This window comes from Beta vulgaris, chromosome 5 (assembly GCF_026745355.1).
Source record: "Beta vulgaris subsp. vulgaris cultivar EL10 chromosome 5, EL10.2, whole genome shotgun sequence".
NCBI lineage: Eukaryota > Viridiplantae > Streptophyta > Magnoliopsida > Caryophyllales > Amaranthaceae > Beta > Beta vulgaris.
This window is the reverse complement of record NC_079206.1, coordinates 23,196,230-23,214,914: the sequence shown is the minus strand read 5'-3', so window position 1 is coordinate 23,214,914 and position 18,685 is coordinate 23,196,230. Positions and strand designations below refer to the sequence as shown.

The 18,685-nt window shown below is 35.4% G+C and overlaps 1 pseudogene; it reads right to left on the bottom strand.

The window, feature by feature from the left end:
- Positions 1 to 1,249: 1,249 nt before the first annotated feature.
- Positions 1,250 to 14,015, bottom strand: LOC125497819 (uncharacterized; annotated as a pseudogene).
- Positions 14,016 to 18,685: the final 4,670 nt, after the last annotated feature.

The following is an 18,685-nucleotide window of genomic DNA, read 5'->3' as shown; positions in this document are numbered from 1 at the left end:
AACCATATAAGTAAGCTGAAAAACATACTAAAATAAAAGCAACTAAAAGTTAAAGAAAGCAAATCTGAGTCTTGGGCTGCCTCCCAAGTAGCGCCTTTTGTTTACGTCGTTGGCTCGACGAAACCATGTACTAATCAAGGTTCTTCCAGCTCAATATATTCAATATGCATAACCTGGGGTACTTCATTATATATTTTCAACCTGTGACCATTTACTTTAAAAATCTTTTGAGTATCAAGACTTTTTATCTCTACTGCACCATGAGGAAAAAGGTTGGTAATAACAAAAGGACCAAGCCATCGTGATTGGAGTTTACCAGGAAATAACTTTAATCGAGCATTAAATAATAAAACCTTTTGACCAATATGAAATGTTTTCCTAGCTAACTGTTTATCATGAAAGGCTTTAGTCTTTTCTTTGTAAATCTTAGCATTTTCATATGCTTCTAACCTTAATTCTTCGAGTTCTTGCAACTGTAACTTTCTTTCTTTTCCAGCTTTATCATAATCTAAGTTACACTGTTTTACTGCCCAATATGACTTATGTTCTATTTCTACCGGCAAATGACAGGCTTTACCAAATATTAATCTATAAGGAGACATCCCTATCGGAGTTTTAAATGCTGTTCTATAAGACCATAATGCATCATTCAACCTTAAACTCCAATCTTTTTTATTAGGATTTACCATTTTTTCCAAAATAGATTTAATTTCTCTGTTTGAAACTTCAGCTTGTCCGTTTGATTGTGGATGATATGCAGTAGAAAGTCTATGTGTAACATGATATTTTTCAAATAATGCACCAAGTGTCTTGTTAACAAAATGAGTGCCTCTATCACTAATAATTGCTTTAGGAATTCCAAATCTAGAAAATATATTATCTTTGATAAAATTAATCACAGTTTTAGCATCATCAGCTCTAGTTGCACTTGCTTCTATCCATTTAGACACATAATCAACAGCAAGAATGATATAAAGATTGCCAAAAGATGATGGGAACGTCCCATAAAGTCAATACCCCAAACGTCAAATATTTCACATATTAAGATACCTGTTTGTGGCATTTCGCTTCTTCTAGTTAAGTTTCCAGTCTTTTGACATTGTTCACAAGATTTACAAAATTCATAAGCATCTTTAAATAATGTAGGCCAATAAAAACCAGATGTTAAGACTTTACGTGCAGTTCTTTGAGGACCAAAGTGCCCTCCACTTTCAAGACCATGACAAAAGTTTAGAATAGAGGTGAATTCAGATTTATCTACACATCGTCTTATAACTTGGTCGGAACATGCTTTCCAAAGGTGTGGGTCATCCCATATATAATATTTAGAATCAGATTATTTTTTGCCTTTTGAGCTTTAGTTAAAGTAGATGGAAATGTCCTTGTAACTAAGTAATTAACAATGTCAGCATACCACGGAGTTTCAACTTGATACAAAGACAATAATTGCTCATCAGGAAAAAATTCACTTACCATAGGCCAATCCTCTCTAGGGACTATTCTACTTAGATGGTCAGCAACATGATTCTCAGCACCTTTTTTATCTCTAATTTCTAAATCAAATTCTTGTAGAAGGAGCATCCATCTAAGAAGTCTAGGCTTAGATTCTTTCTTTTTCAATAAATACTTAAGAGCAGAATGGTCAGAATAAACAATAACGTGAGTGCCAAGTAAATATGTCCTAAATTTTTCTAATGCGAAAACAACTGCATACATTTCTTTTTCAGTTACAGTGTAGTTACATTGGGCAGAATCGAGTGATTTTGAAGCATAATGAATTACATAAGGTCCTTTATCCTTCTTTTGTCCTAAAACAGCACCAATTGCTTTATCACTCGCATCACACATAATTTCAAATGGTAAAGACCAATCAGGAGGTCTAATAACAGGGGCAGTGGTTAATTTTTCTTTAAGTTCATCAAAAGCTTTTTTACAATTATCATTGAAGTCGAAGTTAGCTTCTTTAGCAAGTAAAGCGCATAAAGGAGATGCAATTTTTGAAAAGTCTTTAATAAAACGCCTATAAAATCCAGCATGTCCTAAAAATGAGCGAATTTCACGTACACAAGTAGGATATGGTAAAGAGCTAATAACTTCTATTTTAGATTTGTCAACTTCTAGTCCTTTAGCACTAACAATATGTCCTAGAACAACACCTTGTTCAACCATAAAATGACACTTTTCAAAGTTCAAGACAAGGTTTGTTTCAACACATCTTTTTAGAACAAGAGACAAACTATTTAAGCACTTATCAAATGAATCACCGAATACCGTAAAATCATCCATAAATACTTCCATATCTTGCTCAATTAAATCAGAAAATATACTCATCATACATCTTTGGAAAGTACCTGGAGCATTACATAAACCAAAAGGCATTCGTCTAAAAGCAAATGTTCCAAACGGACACGTAAATGTGGTTTTATCTTGGTCTTCAGGAGCAATGGGAACTTGTGTATAACCAGAATAACCATCAAGAAAACAAAAGAAAGATTGTCCAGCCAATTTTTCTAGCATTTGATCAATAAAAGGTAAAGGAAAGTGATCTTTTCTAGTTGATTGATTTAACTTTCTATAGTCAATACACACTCTCCATCCATTAGATATTCTAGTTGGGACAAAATCTCCTGATTTATTTTCAACTACTGTTATTCCAGACTTTTTAGGCACCACATGAATCGGACTTACCCATTTAGAATCAGAAATTGGGTAAATTACTCCTGCATCTAACCATTTTAGAATCTCTTTCTTTACAACTTCCATCATCAAAGGATTTAGTCTACGTTGAGCTTCTCGAACAGGTTTAGCATTATTTTCTAAGAAAATTCTATGCATACACATAGTTGGGCTAATTCCTTTTATATCAGCTAGCGTCCATCCAATAGCCTCTCTGTGTTCTTTAAGTACTTTTAGCAATTTTGTTCCTGGGATGGAATTAATGAACTAGAAATAATAACAGGTAGCGTCTCATTATCACCAAGATAAGCATATTTTAGATTCAAAGGAAGTGGTTTCAGTTCTAATTCAGGTGCTTTAACAATTGACGGAACTAATCTTGTGGTAGATAATGGGACATTTAAACTTTGTTTTTCAGCAAAAGAACAATCAACTATTCGAGTTTCAATGTTATTAACTCGTTCACCATCATTAATCAACGCAACAATTTCATCAACTACATATCTAAGTAAATCACCAAATAATTGACCTTGATCAAATAAATTTTGTGCAATATTATCAATCACATCAATAGTATCAATGGCACACAAATTATGGATGTCACTAGGGTATCTCATCGCATCGAAAATAATAAATCTAATCATTTCACCATCAAATTCCATAGTTAAATTACCCTCATGTACATCTATTTTAGTTTTAGAAGTCTTTAAGAATGGTCTCCCTAATAATAAAGGTACATTAGAGAGGTCAGAATTAGCATCCATATCTAGCACATAGAAATCAGCAGGAAAAACTAACTCATTAACTTGCACTAATACATCTTCTAAAACTCCAATAGGGTATGCATTAGATCTATCAGCCAATTGTACTACAACATCGGTTTTAGACAGTGGGCCTATATTCAAAGAGTCATAAACAGATTTGGGCATAACATTAATAGAAGCACCTAAGTCGAGCATACATCTTTCAAATCTACAATTACCAATTTTACATGGAATGGAGAACATTCCAGGATCTTTACACTTAGGTGGGAGTTTCTTTTCAATCACAGCATATATATTCTCACCCATGTTTACCATTTCAGAGCCCCGAAGTTGCCTTTTATGAGTGCACAGTTCTTTTAGAAATTTAGCATACCTAGGCACTTGTTTAATAGCATCAAGAAGAGGTATATTAACTTCAACTTTTCTAAAAGTTTCTAGGATTTCATTATCAAGAATATCTTTCCTAGGTTTAGAAAACCTAGAAGGAAAAGGAGGCACATCTTTACATTTAGAAAGATCTAAATTAGATTTAGAGTTTGTAGTTAGACTCTCCTTATCTTCAACTTCTTTTTCTTTTAACCTCTCTTGATTTTCTAAGATTGTTTCATTAATTTCATCTTCAGTCAACCCATTCTTAGGTCTCACCTCTAGTTCGTCTTCAATTTCTCTGTTTTTAGCTTTAGGGTCCTTTAGTTTTTCCCGCTCCTAAGTGTAACAGCTTTTGCATTCTCCTGAGGATTAGGGAGGGGTTGAGAAGGTAATTTTCCAGAGATTTGAGTTTCCAAATTACTTAATGAGGTACAGATTTGACCTATTTGGGTGTCTAGATGTTGTAAATGAGAATCAGTCTTCTTTTGATAACTAACCCCTTGTGAATGGACTGGTCCTATTTGATCAGTTAGTTGTTTAACAAGATCTTCTAAAGACGTGTTTGAAGACTGGGATTGTTGTTGGGGATTAATATGAGAATATGGCCTGGGATTATATTGTTGAAATGGTGGTCTAGGTCCATATCTCAAATTAGGATGGTCTCGCCAACCTTCATTATAAGTCGATGAAAAAGGATCATATTTTCTTTGCGGTTGACCTATGAATCCTCCTAAAGCATTTACATCTTCATTATGCAACGTTGGACATGTATCGGTATTATGGGACACATCAGCACATATACCACAAACTTTTGCTTTTGACTCATGACCAACAATTTTAGACACTATTGTAGTTAAATTGGCAATTTGTTGAGCATTTTCTTTTAATTGATTATGAACAGAAGTAACATCAAGCTCATTTAGTCTTCTAACATCATTTCTAGTACTAAACTGTTGTGTATTCTGTGCCATGCTAGAAATTAAATTTTTAGCTTCAGTAGGTGTTTTATTTACTAAAGCCCCACCACTTGCAGCATCTATCATTCCTCTATCATTCGGCAATAAACCCTCATAGAAATATTGAATTAATAATTGGTCACTTATCTGATGTTGAGGACATGAAGCACATAGTCTTTAAATCGTTCCCAATATTCATAAAGTGACTCGCTAGGATACTGTCTTATACCACATATTTCCTTCCTTATCGACCCAATTCTACTTGCGGGAAAGAATTTTCTAGAAAAGCTTTTTGTAATGCATCCCAAGTAGTAATTGATCCAGGAGGAAGAGAATATAACCAATCTTTAGCTACATCAAATAAAGAGAATGGGAAAGCATGAATTTTAACATGATCAGGGCTAATCCCTTCAGGTTTCATGGAAGAGCAAACAACAAGAAATTCTTTTAAGAATCGATTAGGGTCCTCACCTCCATGACCATGAAATTTAGGAAGAAGATTGAGAAAACCTGAATTTAACTTCAATGGTTTTTCCAATGTTGGAAAAACGATGCCTAACGGTTCATCATCCAGCTTCGGTGCAGCTAACTCCTTTAAAGTTCTTTCCGCCATTTCTTCTTCGAACAGTTTCTCAATGTAAAGGCGATCTTCTCGCTGTTTTTCTAAGAACTCTTTCCTTGTTCTCCTTGCTGTCCGTTCGATTTCAGGATCAAACAACAATGCTTCCTTTTGTCGACGTGTGTGCATGCACCTGAGAATAGAAAATTAAAAATCATGAAGTAATTCAAGTTATTTGTAGATTATTTGTGGTATTACTAAGCTAAGGATATATATTCTTTTCAGAATGTAATCATTAATCATACAACTTAACATATCTTCTTTAGCTTCTCTTTTCTTAAATAATTTCAATAACATATCTACCAAAGTAATTCCATATTTCACTTTTTAAGCACATAATCCAACTTATTAAGTTCATTTGTTGTAAATCACTTCCATGGATGCAATTAAATTAAACTTAATTCCTCTAGTACTTGCACCAATTTCAATTTTATAGCATTCCTCTGATGACATGATTTTATTCATTAAAGTTCAGTTGAAGTTTCAGATGTCATGTCCATATTTCAATACAAGAGATCATAAAATTCTTAATTTTTGCACTACATATACATGTAAGAATTAGCATACACATCCACATAAATTTCTTTAATAAAAATGAAGCTTTTAACTTAATGAATAATCGAATTAACATCCAAGCACCTAGTTGTCTTAACAATAGCAATTTACGCCCACTAACTAAAGATCATCAACATGCTCATTAATAATCACAATCTAGGAACCTCTAATTTTAGTTTTAGCCTACTTCTTTATAACATAAAAGAAAATTAAATACTACTTCAAATACTTGATACATGTATCACAAAACAAACAAACAAAATTAAGAAACATATACAATAAATTAGTTAAACATAGAATTTTAAGACAAAAATAAGCACTACCTCCCCGGCAACGGCGCCAAAATTTGGTACGTGTCGTTATGCGTATAAATTAAAACCTTATTTTATCCACATTAATATTATCTAAGTTTAGTACATCGATAAATAAGGGTCGATCCCACGGAGAGGTTTATATAATCCTAAAATCCAAGTTCAACTAATTAAGAGTACTTAACTATTATATACATGTTATTTACTAATATATACATATTCACGTTGTTTTGGGGGGTTTACAAGACGTTTTTATGAATTTACAAACTACTAAAGATAAATCTATCTTATATATACAAGTGATGACAAGTAATTCCGCTTTACGCTCATAATATTTTCAGAGATTAATCATTTCCTGAACTCGATTATACTTTCGAATTTCATGAATCCAAGATTGATTAGATAGATTAACTGTAGGAATTCAAGTAGCCAAACCCCCTATACTTCCATACTTTTAATCAACATTGAACTAGGCCGAATATCGATTCTAAACAATCTAATCACCACAAGTATTTCGCAACTTCCGACGATTAAACTAGAAGCATTATAGAACGGAAGTACATCATTAATCCCTAGTTAATTCAAACATAACATATCTTTATGTTTAAAGAACTAGTCCAAGTTATATTCTAGTTGAACTTACAACCATCTTTGCAGGCCTAAATTAAACTAGTTGCCACTTGTTGTTATACAATTAGACTAGGCTAAATCACATAACTAGCAATAATCTCAATTTTATACCTAATAAGATAGCAAATTAAGCATAACATTGAAATCTAAAACATACACACAAATATAACTCATGTACCTAAGATCAACAATCTTGAATTCCACTCCATATTCAACACCACAATCCAAACATACTTCAATCCATATGATTCAAACTCGTTCCAAATATTCCAATCCAACTTCAATTCAAACCATATCATCCACACTTTTAAATCAATATAAATCCAACAACATAATTCACAACATAATCCAATTGAATTCACAATCTACTTTTCGAAACAAACTAACAAATTCAACATTACAATCCAACATAATTAGACTAATATAATTCATACATACTATGAAATTTAGAAATTATAATCAAGAAACTTCAAACAATATGAAAGTGCAAGAGAAAGAAAGAAGACTTATGTAAAGCGCGGAAATTCGCCTTCGAAATTCGGATTTCGCACCTACAATCGAGCTTGAACTTCACCCTCCCCGGTTGTGTGCTAGGACTCCAACCCAAGGCTATCTTCCGTCGAACTCGCGCACCCCCACACTTAGCCTCGAAGCCTCACGTAATTTTTCTCTGATTTTTCACTCACGTTTCTGTGGAATTTCTTGCATAATCTGATTTTTGGCCCTTAATGGGGTATTTATACCCATTTTCGCCGCCCAAATAAGTGTTTTCGGACCAATTGAAGAAGGATTGGGCTCCAAGTTTTCGCCCTAGAAACCGCCCTTCGTAGTCGGTTTGCGGCGCCACTTGCACTGCTGGGCTTCATCTTATGGTGGATTGATGCAAGTTTTGTGATGGTGGAAAAGGGTGGTGGAAAGAAGCGGTTTTGAAGGAGGAGATGATGTGGAGGGGTGGTGTTGGTGCGTCGAAGAGAAGACCGTAGAGGAAGAGGATGCGTTCCTCTGTTTCTGTTTCTTCTTCTTCTATTTCTTCTTTTGTTTATTTCACGTATTCCTTCTCTTATTCTTTTGTTTTTTTTTTCTTTTCTCTTTCTTTCTTTCCTTTCTTTGGGCTGATTTTGAAGATGGGGAATTGGGCTTTGACTCTTTCTTCATTCTTTGGACCAAGATTCATCATGAAACAAAACATTATAATTAAGTAAATTAGCAATAAATAAAAACATAGAGATTATATCTAATAGTATTAAAAATATATAAAATGTATTAAATAATTATATAAACACACTTATAATAATAAAATAAGGGGAGATAAATATATTATTTTGCGCACTTATCAATCTTTATAAACCTAACACATCAAATCACTGACCCTTCACTATTTCTCACACATCAATTCAAGTCTCTCTCTCTCTCTCCTAATTCTCATCTTCAACCTCACAAAATCTCTGTTAACATGTCTTCCAAAACTCAAACCTCTGATGCACATGCAAAATTACCGAAAGAGAAACCACCATCTCCTGAAGAAGAAAGTCTCAAGATCCTCCAAGAATGACGCAGATTCTTCTGGGTCAAAAACGGCATCTTCTTCACCAATTTCTCTCTCCCCGGAAAAGGAAGATGATGATCATGAAATTGAAAGCGAACAAGAACAAGAACTTGTTGTACCTACAAAAAGAGGTAAGAAAATAAAATCTTCGCAATTTCTTGTGGGTTTTTGTGTAGACATTGCATGGTGCAAAAAGTATAAGTGGAATGAGTTGTTGAAAATTTTAAAATTTCAGAAGTGGTTGAAAATTGTTAGTATAAGTGGAATGAGTTGTTGAAAATTTTAAAATTTCAGAAGTGGTTGAAAATTGTTAGCATAGATGAGGGTCTTTATGAAAAGGAGATGAAAGAATTTTGTTCTGGGTTTTCAATAACAGAGGGTGTGTGTGTCGCTTGTTAATGGGTCAGTTGTTACAATCACTGAGAAGAAACTTGGGGACTGGCTTGATATTCCGAATGAGGGTTATAAGGATTACATTAAGGGAAGGGCTAAGTTAAATATAAATGGAGTGAATAATGCCAAAATTCTTGCCTTCTTTAACGGCCATACTAATGCTTTATCTTTAGATCAAAAGGAGTTGTCTCCATTTCATAAGCTGCTGTTTTAGTTGGTTTGGTGTTTTATTTTACCTCGCTCTTCCAAAAGAACCCAGACAAGCTTAATGGATCTTTCCATTATGTATTGCCTTGCTGAAAACATCAAAATCAATCTTCCCTCACTGATTATAGCCCATCTCTCTCATTGCATTACCCGCAACACCAAAGTGGGTTATGGTAATCTTTTGTCCTATGTATTCAAACAATGCAAGGTTAAACTCCCTTCCAGCCCCTCCTTTTCTCTTGAGCCCGAAAATTATCTTCCAAAATAAACTTTATCAAGACTAAGTTTGAGGTTGGTAAATGGGAAGCTAGAGTGTGAGAGAGAAGAAACTCCAGTTAAGGTTGAGGTAGGGAGTAAAAGAAAGTTAGATGAAGAAGGGGTTGCCAGTGGGTCTGTCAGAAAAAGCCAAAGGTTAGCTGGGTCCAAGTTCCAGATGGAACAGGATCAAGGTGAAACTGTCTTTATTCACCTAGATTCTGATCATGTTCCTTCTACTGCCGTGGATTTCCCTTTACTTTCTACAACTGGACTTAACAAGATGCTCCGGGAGATTCAGGATTCTTTGACCCTCCTACACATCAAGATCAATGCAATTGAAGCTACTGTTCATGTTCTCGACTCTCAGCAGCAGGATCAACTACTTGCACTCAAGAATACTGATACTGGGATCAGGAACAAGGTGGATGGTGTGCTTTCCAAGATAGATTCGGTGGTCTCCTCTCTCTTCAAACGAACCAAATCCTAACTTCTCTTATCTTTGGCTACGTTGAACAATTTTTTTTTGGGCTGTAATTATTGAACACTCTTTTGGATTTACTTTTTATGTTCTGAGACATATGAAGTTCCTTTAATATTTTCTTTGCTTTCTTCATTTTTCTACTCTGCATATTGATTGATTTTTGCCCCTAAAACTTCTTTCTGCTTGCCTATTATGCTTGTGGTTTGGATGGCTAATATTATGAGATATCTGTTTGAGCAACTTGCTTGGTGCCTAGACTGTTGACTCTCTAGTGCTGCAGGTACAACATTTGGTTTTGATAATGACAAAGGGGGAAGAGATAAAGTGTGTACACAAAAACAAAATTTTATCATAGTTCCTTTTATATTCTGCTTGTCTTTGTTCCTACCTATGTTGTTTCTGTTCCCAGTCTGTAAAGTTGTTTACACTAGGTTAGTTTGTGTAGTTTATTTTCTTCTTTCTTAGATGCTTTTCAAAAACTAAAAACCTTAAAAAAAAATTAATTAATTGTCATAATCAAAAAGGGGGAATATTGTTAGGATTTTTTAACAAGAATAATACAAACTTTTGCCCGTTCTCTCGCAATAATACAAACTTTTGATTATTTTTTAATAATACAAACTTTTGATCAAAATTCCTCCAGTAAGGCAACACCGGTTTTTAACTTGTTGTAGGAGGTAACAAGCGAGGTGGTTCAGGTGGGTGGGGGGTTGGGGTATGAGGAAGAAAGAAGAAAGATCATTTTGTAAATTTTTTTTGACTCTTTTTTACCGATTACAAGTCAACTTGACCTACTGAGAGAATTTTGATGTAAAGTTTATATTATTAAAAAATAAACAAAAGTTTGTATTATTGCGAGAAAATGGACAAAAGTTTGTATTATTGTAGTTAAAAAATCCAATATTGTTATTTCACTCTTTTGATAATCACATATAATTAATGTTTTATTAGTTTATTTCGGTTTTTAGGTTCCTTGTTAGAAGTAACATGTTTATGTCTTAGTTCTAGTTCTCTAGTTTGTTTTTGTTTTATTTATTTTATTTGTCTAGTTTCAATACGGATAAATGTTCTTAAGGTTCACAAATAAAATGGTACATATTTTATGAAGGTTTGATAAAGTATTTAATCAAGTTTAAAATTATTTATTATTTACTTGTGTTATCCGATTTATATTATGGTGATAACTAATGAAATATATGAAGATCCCATAATATCTTGTTTAGTGAAATGTATGCGCAGCATTGATATTTTCCTAGAAATATGGAGCCGCAAATCATTAACCTAAGCAACAGGGCCAACCAAGTGAACGTTGAGGTAGTTCCTAGAATTTAGGAACCATAACAACCTAACTATATTTTAGGCATGTGATAATGGAGAAGTGGCTGAGATCATGGAGAAGATCGTGGAAGCCCAACAAACTCAACTGCCAACGGATAGATTACAACGGACAAAATGGAGAAGTGGCTAAGAGGACGTGTGTTCATGGAGATGAACATGGAGAAGTTCGTGGAGAAGAAATCAAGTAAATAGGTCTCTAAAAATAGATGTTTGTAATGATATTTTAGGAAAACTTTCAGAATTTTCATGTAATATTCTTAGTGAAAGTTTGCTCGGTTTTCTTCTTCTTAGACATTGATGTATTATAGATTGGGTTGAGAGAATCAAAATCTGTAATCATTCTTGAGAGAAAGAGAGAAAGAGAAAGAGAAGAGAGAAAGAGAAAAGACTTCGAGTGAAGTCAAGGGAGAAGTCAACTGTTTAGGGGGAACAGGCTGACTGGGAACAAGTTCCTAGAGGAACAGAGTTGGTCCAAGTTTAAGTTGTACAAAAGAGAGTCTTTTGGCCTAAAAGTAATTGAAGAGAATAGAGTCAAAATCCCTAACGGTCAAGGTTTTTCTTCCTATTGGGCCTAGGAAGTTTTCCTTGTAAAAATATCTTGTTCCTAGTTCTTTCTTTATTCGTGCAATTAGTTCTTATTCTTTTATATCCGCAAAAAGTGAGAAAATCTCTCCAACTACAATTCACCCTCCTCTTGTAGTTGCTTAAGTGTTTGTCCAAGACTAACATGCTCCTTGGTCTATGGGGCATCTATTATGCAGGATAAGAATCTCAATTAGTACAGCCCAGATGACTCAAACACCAGTAAGCTTCTGACTTGCAGCCATCGGCTATGCACACAGCAAGCAAACTGTAAAGTTCTACTCAGTCATGCCCTTACAATGTCCAGTACTATTCTGAGGATACATCAAGTTCGGGAGGGAGTGTGCAGTGAGTGTGGAAAGTGCAGGGCAGGGAGGGATTGCCTTGACGAATTAGTCAAGTGGTCTTGTGCTCAATCTTCTACTGTAGAACTGTTTTCTAATTGTGTTAGTGCCCAGTGCACAAAGTGTTTACAGATTATCTATTTAGCTCATACATTTTCATATGCCATGAACATCCTCTTGTTCTTGGCAAACTAAACCACTGTACGCCAGAAAGACGCTGAAATACAAGCTCTTGTCTAGTCTTAAATTTGTACAGCCTTACTCGGAGAATCCGAACAAGATAGTGGGTGGAAGGCATTTCTCTATCATACTCTAATTTAGGTGCAGGTGTGTTTTCAAAAATGTTTCCATTGCCACTCTATATGATAATAGTATTAAGGATGATTTGGCCGCCTGATCCACACTGTGACACTGCTAGTTCTTGTACAATTCCTGTCCTAGCAGACCAAACTGCAAGTGAATCAGTCTAGTCTGGTCTGGTTGAGCAATAATTTTATCAAAAAGAAAAATATGCATTTATGCCTCAAATTCACACAATAATTCCTCAACAAATCAATCAAACATCTTCCACTGAACTCAAATAACAAGCAAACAACTACAACACTCACAATACTACACACAACTACAGAAACTACAAGTAAAAAACTTGCAATTACCAAAATCCAAATTCCTCCAAAATCATCACAGAAATGCAAAAAACTGAGAAAACAAAGATCAAAACCTCAGCAAAATCAGACTGGTGTCCAGGATTATGCTGTGACTCAGGGCGAATCTCGATATTAGAGAAGCCCCTGCATTTGAATAGATAAAGACAAGCTGTCAGAACTCAGAAACACAACAACAATGAAGTGACACAAATGTAAAAAATGAAAAGAGAATACAATTAGTAAAAAGATAATAGCAATTGCAAATATTGTAGACATGCTACAACTAGGAGACAAGGGACACTATCACACTACTGCAATCACAGGTAAGCTCAAAAATGACTGGAACATAAACCTTTTTCAACCAATAAAGACTTTATAATAGGTGATTGCGAGAGTCAGAATACCTTCTTGTGCTGCAAAAACAAAGTGAGGAGCAGACAAGCCTTTTTCAACCAATAAAGACTTCTTGTGCTGCTCAACAAGGCTGCAAAATCGAGAAGGCTACATTAGTTAGTTTTCAAATTCAAAGTATATTAAATCTCCACATTACTCATTATATAAAATATCATATGAAAACGTCAAACTAACTTAGAGAGATTCCAAGATAGAGAATAGATAATTTGATAATAGGAACCACAATAATATGCCTCGTATCAAGTAATAGAAGACGTATTCACGAACTTGTATACATAATACATTCTAAGACATCATTCTGAAGGGTCGACATCTGGAATTATATCGATTTTGGGATTGATGAAGGGTGGGATGTCCTCAAAAGCATCATACTCTTCCTCATCATCAACATCACCAATGCCAAGGATACTTCTTTTTCCCGGTACAACAATAGACCACTTAGGATCAGCAGGGTCTGTTACATAAAATACTTGCTTAGCATGTATTGCAAGTATAAATGGCTCGTCATTTTCACGCAAATGACCCAAGTCTACAAGAGTGAATCCACAAGGGTCATCATTTCTTGCACAACGCCGATTATTACCTAACCACTTGCAATAGAAGAGACCAACCTTGAAACAAGAATAGTTAAGCTCCCATATTTCTTGAATTCGCTCATAGTATAACAATTTGGCATCCACCAATTCTGATCCTTAGCGCTCGCATAAAATGTAGATGATGGCAAAACAGAAACACCACTATTTTGCACTAATGAGGACTTTTGATCTCGACCTTCAGTCCAAAATGTAAATCCATTTACATCATAACCCTCAGCTTCATGAGGACCAAATGCATACCACTTAATAGCTTCAGATACATCATCTTGTTGTTGACATATTACTCGATCATGAAACCAATCAATAAATGTCTTATTGTGCAATTGCATCAATGCTCATCCCCTTTAGAAGGATTTTCAGCCCGTAGCACCTCCATATGCTCACCCAAATACGGATGTACTTCTGCAATGTGATGCAACACATACAGGTGTGCTTGTAAGCGCTTATCTCTAGGAGGTGACTAATTTTGAGCCAATCGTACCCTGGCCTCCAAGTCTTCCATCATGGCGAGATGTAGGAAGTCCGATAGGTTGTGCACTAGCCAAATACTCAGCTACAAAATACCAACTTCGTCGCCCACGGTGCCTTGAATGATACTAGCTTCAGGTTGTGCAGGGTTCCTCACTTTGTCTTGTAAATTACCCATTCGTCTTTCAAAAGGATAACACCACCTCAAAAACACAGGACCACCAACTTGATTTCGCGAATAGATGGACGATAAGATGAACCATTATGTCAAAAAATGCAGGTGGAAAATACATTTCAAACTTGCAAAGAGTCTCTACAACATCAGCTTGAAGAGCATCAAGTCTTGTCGGATCAAGCACTTTGCTACATATAGTGTTGAAAAATGAGCATAGTTCAGTTATAGCATACCGCACATGTTTTGGCAGTATTCCACGAAGGGCAATCGGTAAAAATACTTGCATCATGAATGACAATCATGAGATTTCATGAGCCCTAACTTCAACTCGCCATTTAAGGATACAAATCTTTTCATGTTAGATGAGTATCCCGATGGAGCTTTGATGTCATACAAAGACTCGCAAAAAATCCGCTTCTCTTCCTTGGATAACGTATAGCAAGCTGGAGGCAAATAATTCCTATCATCGACCTTAATTTTTTTCTCTTTATCCTTAACCTTGTTCAGGTTTCTTTCTTCTTTAGATTTCTTCCTCTTATTGCCTTCATTAAGATTTATTTCTTCATATTTCTTCCTCTTCCTACCTTCCCTATTCTGAGGCCACAGTTCTGGCCGAACTCCTATCTTTTCTAAGTACAACCGTGAGGCCTTGGTATCCTTCGTCTTACCAGGAATATTCATAAGTGTCGCAAGAATGGCATCACATACATTTTTTTCTATATGCATGACGTCGAGACAATGTCTGACCCGGAGATCTTTCCAGAATGGAAGTGTCCACAAGACAGCCTCCTTTTTCCATAACCCTGTATCCTTTTGCATTGTTTTACCAAAGATCGTTTCAACACCCTTAACTTGCTCATAAACCTCTTCACCAGTCAACGCTCTATGAGCTACTCTCTCTTCAACTTTCCCATCAAATGCATTCTTCTTCTTACGAAAAGGGTGGTGCAGTCGTAGAAACTTTCGATAGGCATGTACACATGTTTGCACTTAGGAATCCATGTGGATTCCATGTCATCGATACATATTGGACATGCTTTCTTTCCTTTATTCTTATATCCGGATAAGTTCCGTACGCAGGGAAATCGTTAATGGTGCAGAAAAGCATTGCACGCAATGTGAACATCTCATTAGTATGAGCATCAAAAACAGAAACCCTTCATCCCATAGCTTTCTCAAATCATCGACAAGCGGTGCAAGGTAGACATCTATGTTATTTCCAGGTTGTTTAGGACCAGAGATTAAAAGTGATAACATCATGTACTTGCGTTTCATGCACAACCAAGGAGGCAAGTTATATATAACTAAAAGTACTGGCCATGTACTATGTAAAGAGCTCAAACTTCTGAACGGATTCATTCCATTTGTACATAGCCCAAGCCTCAAATTACGATCTTCATCCCCAAATGGCTTATGCAACCTATTAATACTATTCCACTCAGGAGAATCCGCCGGATGTTTCAACAACCATCTTTCTTCCTTCTATCTGCATGCCATCTCAAATTTTTTGCATCTTTCTTTATGGAAAATAAGCGCTTGAATCTAGAATTATTGGAAGATACCACATACCTTAGCTGGGGCCCTTTCTTATCTTCATATCCTTCACGCTTATATCATGACATCTCGCACTGTGGACACTTATCCAAATTGTCATATTCATTCCTATATAGCACACAGTCATTCAGACAAGCATGTATCTTCTTATACTCTAAGCCAAGAGACACCATGAGCTTTCTAGCATAATAGGTCGACTTTAGAAGTTCGTTGCCATCGGGAAACATCTCACTTAACACTTCTAACAGGGAAGTGAAACTAATGTCGGTCCAATTTCCCTTGGATTTAATGTTGAAAAGTGTCAACACGACAGACAGTTTGGTGAACTTTTTACAACCAGGATACAATGGCTTTTGAGCTGCCTCTGTCAAAGACTCAAAAACATGAGAATTTTTCCCTAACTCATCTTCGACACCCTCCATCATCTCATCCACATGATCCTCATCATCCTCGTGCTCATTATCATTCTCCATTTCTTCGCATGCATGAGTCACGTCTTCTTGTTCATGGACATCATTTGCACGAGAATTCCCTTCATATACTCCCTCCTCACCATGCCAAATCCATACATGGTATTCCGGCCTAAACCCATGACGAAGTACATGCTCCCTAAGCAAATCATATCACTCACTTTGGACACATTGCCACACTTGACACAAGGACAATAAAATCCTAATTCTCCCGTCCTAGCTTGATGTTCTAAGGCAGAATCACAAAATTCCAGTACTCCATCCACAAATTCTGACGAATCAACGTTACCATACATCCACGAATGATATCTCGTCATCCAAACAGACCTCTTATGACTAATTAATCACATGCAATAACACATTGTCAACCATTCAAGCATTAAACATACAAATTCAAAAAAAAAATATAGCATGAATATATGCATGTCTTCTAGAGGTCCTTATCACTCCAACCTAACCCATCCTTGAACGTCTAATCCCACTAGTAAATGTATGTTAGCTTCTCAATCTATGAAAATTGCGGCAGCATTTCCCTACAGTTCTCCGAGTATACAATGTAGGTAGTTACTTATCTACATATATACTTGGATAACAGATTAGGGAAATGAGTAGCCGTGATTTCCATAGAAACGAAAAGAAAATATACATTTACCACCTAAGTGAGATCAAACGTCCAAGAACAGTCCCAAAATAGGGACTATCCAAGACTTATTCCTAATGAGTAAGTCTTGGATGGGTATCTAGGCATATGATTATGATGATACGTTAATTTTTTGCATAACAAAAAAAAATTTGAATAAAATTCAATCCGTATTCTTAAAGCATTCTTAATGATTAAAAATTTGAAATATGGCCAGTTTATCTCCAAATAATTAAAAAAAGTGGTCCAGAAGGAGATATTACATCTTGCTAGCTTCATCTCCGAATAAAAATTCTTTGATAATTCATAATTCTCATCTCAACTCTGCTTATGTTAGATAAGTAATTACATATTAGAAGTACAGAAGCAACTTTCACTAGATAAGCAGATTCCTTTCAATTATGAAATGTCCATTCTAACTTATTTCTAATAATAGAGTATTATTTCAGTATTACCATTTACCACTTTCCTGTCACTAGCACTTTTTTCTTTCTTCAATACAAAAATAACCCTCTTATAATTTTGCACATCTTTAGCGAAGAAAACATCAAAAAGTTTAATAATACATTTGCTTATGCAAGCAACCAATAATTAAGCATATAGTTCTGATATCATTATATCATCACTGATTGACATAAAAATCTTACGAATGAATAGTTCATCATCAATCATATATTTGTATTTACATGAAATATTTCAAGTGCAATGGACCACATGACATGCCATAGCACTTGCTCATATTTATTCCAATTTCTTGCAGATAAGTGCCTGATAGTGAATAAACTTCTTTCATAGGGAGTTGTTAGTACTTTATTGTTATTTATTTCATGATTAACAATAATTAGTGTATAAACTTGAATTACTCCATCATAAACCTCACAATAATCAACTCAATCCAACAACATCAAACACAAAAAATTCCCATCAATAATTCATGTCACTCAAACAATTTACAAAAAATTTGCTAGAATTTGTGCTCAAACAACCACTAAAACCACCGCAAAATTAGCGAATTGATGACTCAAATTACAACAAGGAAGAGAGAGAAACCTCGAGAGTTTAGTGCGGCAGATTAACGGGGCCCCAGCAGCGACTTCAGTGAGGCAGCAGATTTCCCGATTTCAAGTGAGGCTTCTGGGTTTTTTCTTTTGTAATTGAAGAAGGCGGCAGAGAATTTTGAGTGAGGCAGCAGATTTCAGTGCAATTGAACTGATGAGCGAAGTACAGAGATGAGGCGAAGAAGTAGAGAGGAGTTAGGAAGGAGGGTTCTGATGAGCGAAGAAATGGAGAGGAGTTAGTTTCAAGGAGGAGGCCGGTTCCAAAATAATTAATTGATAGAACAAGTGTAGCGCGTCCTTCAAAAAATTAATTGATTCATGTGTTAATTATTAGCGTGTCCTTCAAAATATAAACATAAGTGTAGTGCGCGAGATCCAACAATCGTGTGCATGTGCTTGGGTTGAATAACCGGAGCACTTATTCACAAGTGCTCCGGTGGACTTATCAACCGAAGCACTTGTGAATTTTTGATATTAAAATTTTACAAGTGCTTGGGTTGATTGTTCAACCCAAGCACTTGACAAGTAGCACATGGAGTTTTTTCCACTAGTGTTGGTTAAGTGAGAGAAGAAATATGGGAAATGAGAGCATGATGTGAAGTGGAAAGAGAAGAAAATTGAACAAGGTTGCACC